General features: G+C 45.8%; 1 protein-coding gene across 1 annotated transcript in view; it reads right to left on the bottom strand.

The window, feature by feature from the left end:
• LOC134468208 (1-phosphatidylinositol 4,5-bisphosphate phosphodiesterase beta-4-like) overlaps positions 1-7,500 on the bottom strand; it is a 92,914-nt gene that overhangs the window by 41,474 nt on the left and 43,940 nt on the right. The gene's annotated exons all lie outside the window — the stretch shown is intronic.

The following is a 7,500-nucleotide window of genomic DNA, read 5'->3' as shown; positions in this document are numbered from 1 at the left end:
AGAAGACAATGTGGAACTCGTAGGATTACAAGAATGTGAAGATATGCGAAGAACTTGCGTTCGTTCGCGTTCATTTGTTTCTCTGTGTTGTCAACGAGGCGCGAAGCACAGCATGCTGGGAGCTGTAGTCCGTTTCCGACCAGATTGGCACAATTTCTATTTTTCTTAAAAGGGCAAAAAATGACTTGAGATTTTCACAGGTAGTAGTTCATGCTATTGTGTACGCTGAAAAATGTGTCTGGTGTTATAGTTCCAAGTCATATCTTTGTGGGATTTTTTTAAAAACTTGTCTATGGGAGTTTCAATAGGATCACCCTGGTGTTTGGAACGTAACCGCTAGGATCGCTGTTTTCCACTTTCCCTCCCAATAGCCCATACAGCTGGGATGGGCGACTTGGACTCTCCATGTTTACTGTAAGATAAATCGACACAGCAGTTTGAGAGTTATGCATGGAAGAGTGAAACAGGTCCTGTCAGGAGGAGCCGCAGACAGATGTTGCTTGCATTATTAGACAGATTTACTATCCTAGCCATTCACTTCCTGGCTGGATTTGGCCCACACCCTGGCCACCCGAGCTCTAACTGCTGGGAGTGTACAGCAGGCCCATAAGAAAATCGTCAGGGACGCACTATGACTTCATCAAAGAAGCACTATGACCTTGGCAGGGCCACATCATGACCTTGTGAAGGCAGCGTATGCCCTTGTGAAGGCTGTATCATGATATCGCTACCCTGGGAAGGCAGCGCCATGACATCATGATCTTGCAAAGGCAGCATCATGACATCATGACCTTGTTAAGGCCAACATGTCATCATGCATTGCATATAGATGACACGCTGATTTGAACCCACTATCGTGTGTGTCCAATACGCCTTTTCAAGTTAAGGCGTGCTCCACAACGCCCTGTGACAGGTTAGGTTTAGGGATGGTTGTGGTTTAGGCACAATGTAGCTAGAAATCCGCCTGATGTCGCGGTTCTTGGCAAAAGTAAGGCAGCAGAAACATTGCTTAACTGACAGGTTAGGTTTAGGGATGGGTTTGGTTAGGGAACAGCAACGCATATTTGCGTTTAGTAACAGAAATATGCTGTGGCAAAACAAAATCGCCGACACGGCGGGAAAACTGTGCAAACCTCGTCACGTGTCAAAAGTGCATGAAAGCGCTTTACCGCTGCGTTGAGGAGCACGCCTTAACTTCAAAAGGCGTCACACCAACACGCTGAATGCACTTTAGTGCTATAGTGTGTGATAAATACGCTAAAACATGAGGACAGCCTGTTAAGGCAGCATCATGACAGACATCATGACCTTGTGAAGGCAGCTCATGACCTTGTGAAGGCAGCGCCATGACATCATGACCTTGTGAAGGCAGCGCCATGACATCATGACCTTGTGAAGGCAGCGGCATGACATCATGACCTTGTGAAGGCAGCTCATGACCTTGTGAAGGCAGCGCCATGACATCATGACCTTGTGAAGGCAGCGGCATGACATCATGACCTTGTGAAGGCAGCGGCATGACATCATGACCTTGTGAAGGCAGCGGCATGACATCATGACCTTGTGAAGGCAGCTCATGACCTTGTGAAGGCAGCGTCATGACGTCATGACCTTGTGAAGGCAGCGTCATGACGTCATGATTGTGTGAAGTCAGCGTCATGACATCATGATTGTGTGAAGTCAGCGTCATGACATCATGATTGTGTGAGGGCAGCATTATTGGTGGCTTCCTTTCCTCCGGAATTCCGAGATCTTGACCTTAAACTCGGGAAAAATAGCATTTGACGTTTGTCGGGTCAGGATTTTTTGACGTTGATCTCGTGCGGAATGGCCAAGCCTGAGATAACGGAGTACACGTAATTTATGATTTATGATTCATTTCTAAATTATGATTTATTATAAATGCAATTTGCGTCACGGCCATGGCTGCTGCATGAAACAACAAACTTCAAGATGTACCATACAGTAAGATAATCTTTGGCGGTGCATGGACATGATGTGCTTGGCATTATGATCACAAAGTAGCTCAACATCAAAGACACACACCAGCAAACAAGTCCCTGAATATTTAATTTCACAGAGTGTAGCCCTTTGTTAGCAAAAAAGTAACAACAGCTTGAATAGGTTTGCGGCAGTGCTCGGGGGCAATGTTCCAAGGTAGTGGCACCAGCTCACGTTCAGCCAGGTCACAAGTGCATGCCTATGCGTATGTTTTCGTTCGCGTGTGGAGAAAGGACAAAGTATATGAGAAAATGTGGATCTGAAACACTAGAGAGAAGGGGGAGGGAGTGATTGAATAACACAAAAAATAGAGAAGGAAATAGGAAAAGAGAGAGCTGGAAAAGAGAGAGCTGGGAAAGGGTTAAGGGGGAGGGAGGGAGAGAGAGAGAGAGAGAGAGAGAGAGAGAGAGAGAGAGAGAGAGAGAGAGAGAGAGAGAGAGAGAGCTCCCAAATCCTCTAATCTGGCTGCCCAAATAAGTCCGTCTAGAGCAGAACTTCCCCAAATTACTGCAGCGCAGCTGGCCCAATGACCCCACAGATAAGGCAGTGGAGAAGAGAAGAGAAGAGAAGAGAAGAGAAGAGAAGAGAAGAGAAGAGAAGAGAAGAGAAGAGAAGAGAAGAGAAGAGAAGAGAAGAGAAGAGAAGAGAAGAGAAGAGAAGAGAAGAGAAGAGAAGAGATGGAAGCAGGATGGGGGAGGCACGAAAACAGGAGAGGAGAGGAGAGGAGAGGAGAGGAGAGGAGAGGAGGAGGAGAGGAGAGGAGGAGAGAGGAGAGGAGAGGAGAGGAGAGAGGGAGGCAGAGTGTTGGAGAGGAGAGGAGAGGAGAGGAGAGGAGAGGAGAGGAGCGGAGGGGAGAAAGCAGACATGCAAAGGAATATAAAAAAACAAAAGGGGAGAAGAAGAGAGGATAAGAGTGTAGTTGAGGGAAGGCAAAAAAAGAAGAGGAGGAAGGAGGGAGGAAAGGAAAGGAGAGAGCAGACAAGAAGGAAGGGAAGAGAAAAACACGCGTTCAGAGTCCACAGAAATAGAACACTTCCTTATACAGCAGACACAGACCCACATCAGTATGGAGGGGGCGCAGGGGTTAAACCCCCGATCACACACACACACACACACACACACACACACACACACACACACACACACACACACACACACACACACACACACACACACACACACACACACACAAGGGAATCCCCGGAGAGCTGGGCAAACCAGGGGCGCTGGGGGTAAAACATCTGGTAGCTGGGGTGAATTGGAGGCCACTCGGGGGCATAAGCACAAACACAAACATACACACGCACACAAAACACACACACACACACACACACACACACACACACACACACACACACACACACACACACACACACACACACACGCTCTGGTTTGAAACCATTTCCCATGAATCAGCGATAGCAGTGTGCCACACTGACAGTCAATAAAGAAAATGAAAGTAAAATTCATTGGCAGAGTTTGTTTACCCTCTGTACTTACAGGTCACATCAAGACAAAATGTTCGGTAACACTTTACTTGACGCCGGCGTCATACGTATGGCATGACAGTGTCATAAGAGTGTCGTGATGCAGTCATACATGACATTATGTCCACGTCATGAGCATTTTATGACTGTTGACATTTAGGGACTAGGTTATGGTTAAGACAACAGTAGCAATGTCAACTTTTCATGACCATAAAAGATTTGACATTGATAGGGATGCACCGATATCACTTTTTTGAAAACCGATACAAGTACGAGTACATTAATGTCTGTACTTGCCGATACCGAGTACCAATACAGATACCCTTTACCACCAAAATAAAATGAAAATAAATACATGGCCTTGTTTTTTTCCACCTGTGATATTTGTATTGGCCATTTCCATGTAGATTTAAATGTGGAATTTAGAAGTAAATGTATGAGGTGGCACTTTTTTCCATGCTGCTTTCAAGTCCACAGAACGTCACAAGATTTTGCATTGTTTTGTGTAATAGCAGTATCATTCCTGGTATCGGCAAGTGCTTGAGGAGTACGAGTACGAGTACAATTAGCAGTATCGGGTACCGATATCGATACCAGTATCGGTATCATTGCATCACTAGACATTGTCATACATATGATGCCGGCATCAAGTAAAATGTAACCAAATGTTGGTTGGTTGGTTGCGTATAGGAAATCGCTGCCAGAGATTGTATTTGATTTTCTTCAAATTTCTCTCAAAATGTTAGTAGTTCAATGCAATCGATCAATATATGGTATTTTTTACACAACCCCAACCATTAGTCAAAGTCATCAAGTAAGACCCAGGCGACAACTCTGGGGAGGGATAGTAATCACGGCTGTGGTTTGGGATCGATGCCCTCTTTACAGTGGAGACTGACGTCTTGTTATCTATTCCAAACAGTCGAAAGAAAGCACACAAGAACATCTACATTTGATCCATACAATGTATTTTATGTTCTGTATCAGAATAATATGCATTCTCCATTCTCTGCACTCCATTTTTGCGATAACATAATACCATATTTTGTTTCGTGGTTTAACAAAAAAATGCTTTCAATGCATAACTTAATAAGCGTGGCTCAAGTTCAAACTGTTCCATTTTTAGCATTGTAGAGAGTACCCTTTTCAAGTCAGTTATTGTTATGATCGAACGTTGCAGAACCTTTCGTTCTGTTGATGAACCACGTTGCTGATGGAAGCATACAATGCCTCTGCTCTTTTCTTCTCTTCTCTTCTCCTCAAGAGGAAAACCCAAGGCTTGTTTTTCCTGGCTGATGGCAATCAAGAGAACAAGCTGGCAAACAGGGAGCCACTTATAGCACAGTGTCTAAGTAATGCCATTACCTGCCAGTCCAGGTGATGATTTGATTTCAGCAAGAGGAGTAGGCAGCAATTTTACTGAAATAGCAACGCAGCTAAAATTAAACCAGAGACACTGTGTGTATATAGTATGTGTGTGTTTTTCGCTGTATCTCAGTGGTGTGTGTGTGTGTGTGTGTGTGTGTGTGTGTGTGTGTGTGTGTGTGTGTGTGTGTGTGTGTGTGTGTGTGTGTGTGTGTGTGTGTGTGTGTGCATATGTGTATTTTCGTATTATTTTCCTAGAAAAAGAACTGTGCTGAGAAGACTCATTCATTCTGATTGGATGGACACACGCGCACACAGACACACACACACACACACACACACACACACACACACACACACACACACACACATGCACACACACACACACACGCACGACACAGAGAAAAAAACACATCCACATGCACACTCACAGACACACACACACACACACACACACACACACACACACACACACACACGCACACACACACGCACACACACACACTAAGGGACACGGCTAGGGAAACCTTCCTTGATAAACAAGCACCACAAAAAACAAAAAACACTGTTTTGGTCTAGGCTGTGGTCATGCTGTCACCATGGCGACTCCACATGTATTCCTGGGGTCGGTGTGGCGGTCTGTAATAGCCCGATCGCCGTGTCGACCAGCACCTCTGACCAGCGTGACTTATTACGTCCGTCTCCCGGTAGCGCTTCACAGCCCAAATGGGACCGCACGGTATTTATAGAAACCCCTAATACTCCTGAGTCTCTCTCTCTCTCTCTCTCTCTCTCTCTCTCTCTCTCTCTCTCTCTCTCTTACTCTTCAAAGACTCTCTCTCCCCTCCACTCTCTCTTTCGCTTCCTCTCTGACTCTTGAAAGACTCTCTCTCTCTCTCTCTCTCTCTCTCTCTCTCTCTCTCTCTCTCTCTCTCTCTCTCTCGCACTCTCTCTGCTTCTTTTCACTCTTTCCGTCTCATTTTCCTCTCCCTCCTTTTTTTGCTTCACTCTCTCCTTTACTGGATAAAACCTGCACAGACCACAGTGCTATCCTGGAGGGACAGTTTAGCTTTGTGTGTGTGTGTGTGTGTGTGTGTGTGTGTGTGTGTGTGTGTGTGTGTGTGTGTGTGTGTGCGCGCATGCATGTGTGTGTGCGTATCTGTGTGTGTGTGTGTGTGTGTGTGTGTATGTGTGTGTGTGTGTGTGTGTGTTCATCTGTCTGCTGTAAGGCAGACACTGGCAATGGGTGGAAAAAGAAAACAACGAGGCTGAAGGTCAAAGATGGACAGGACACCAACTTTTTCTCATGCAACAAATGTGTGCGTGTGCGTGTGTGCGTGCGTGCGTGCGTGCGTGTGCATGCGTGCTTGTGTAACCATGTGTCCGTATGTTAGCTTTTCATATTTTGATCTTCTTGTCTGAGCTCTTTAATATACTCTCTCACACCCTCTCTGTCTTTCTCAGTTGCACACAGTCACACAGTCACACACGCACACACACACACACGCACACTGTAACATTATAATAAATGGCTGTGATAATGTTCTCCTTAAATGCCCTCCTGTCCTGAAATCTTCCGCACCAAACCCTGGAGCGTATTTAACCTCTTTCTGACGACTATGAGGAGTCTACATCAGTAAGCCCACACGCACGTACGCACACGCACACGCACACACACACACACACACACACACACACACACACACACACACACACACACACACGGAGACTGTTAGAATGTTAGACTTTGTAGCTCTGGAGATTTTTACACATTCTGTGTACTCAAGCATGCATGCCTTGATCTCTTCAGCACAATACTAATATGTTTAAAATTGGATTCTTTCAATGACTTACACTGTGTCATAACTGAGAAGGACTGTGCCTGCATCATTGTCTGTCTGCTTTCAGTTGCAGTCAGTTAATGCCAGGCTTACATTGTGCGATATTTTCAATCGCGGGTATTAAGCTCTTGCTCACACTGCATGAGGGACTCGCAAGGTTTAGAAGTTCACATCTCACGATTAATGCCCTCACCCTATACGAGCCGACGGTCGGATGCGAACAGAATGCTCCCACTGTGCGACACGACTGGCATGTCTCCCAGGACTGCAGATGACAAAAACGAGGAGGGGAACTGCGCACCTGAGGTGGAGATGAGTGCAAAACAGCTATTTAATCCCATACTGGTATTTGATAACTTATGGCTTGGTTCTAATGCCGTGTCCAGACCAAGAGCGAACTATGCTGCCTGGTAGCGTGGGTAGCAGAAGAAGTTTCGTCTTGAATTCGCTGTATTCGCTCGAGACGCAGCATTGACATGTTTGATTCAGCTAATCACATAACGGCTCTGGCTTGACAGCCTGGGACATTCGGAGATATGAAAGTTCCGATTGGTTGTCGCCGAACAGCGTCAGAGCGAATTCGCCTGCGATTAGATTTAGTTTAATCTTCAAAATTCGCTCTGGTGGCGCAAGAAGCTTCGCTCCTGGCGAATTCGCTTTGGTAGCGCAGGTCGCGTGCCCTCCATAGAGAAATAATGACTTCCGTTGCTTCGTTCGCTCCGTTCGCTCTTGGTCTGTACACGGCATGCTCCCATTTACTTCCAGTGATTATGCTAAGCTATGCTAATAACGCTGATACCAATTAA

This window comes from Engraulis encrasicolus, chromosome 18, assembly GCF_034702125.1.
Source record: "Engraulis encrasicolus isolate BLACKSEA-1 chromosome 18, IST_EnEncr_1.0, whole genome shotgun sequence".
Lineage (NCBI taxonomy): Eukaryota > Metazoa > Chordata > Actinopteri > Clupeiformes > Engraulidae > Engraulis > Engraulis encrasicolus.
This window is presented reverse-complemented; position numbering and strand designations above follow the sequence as displayed.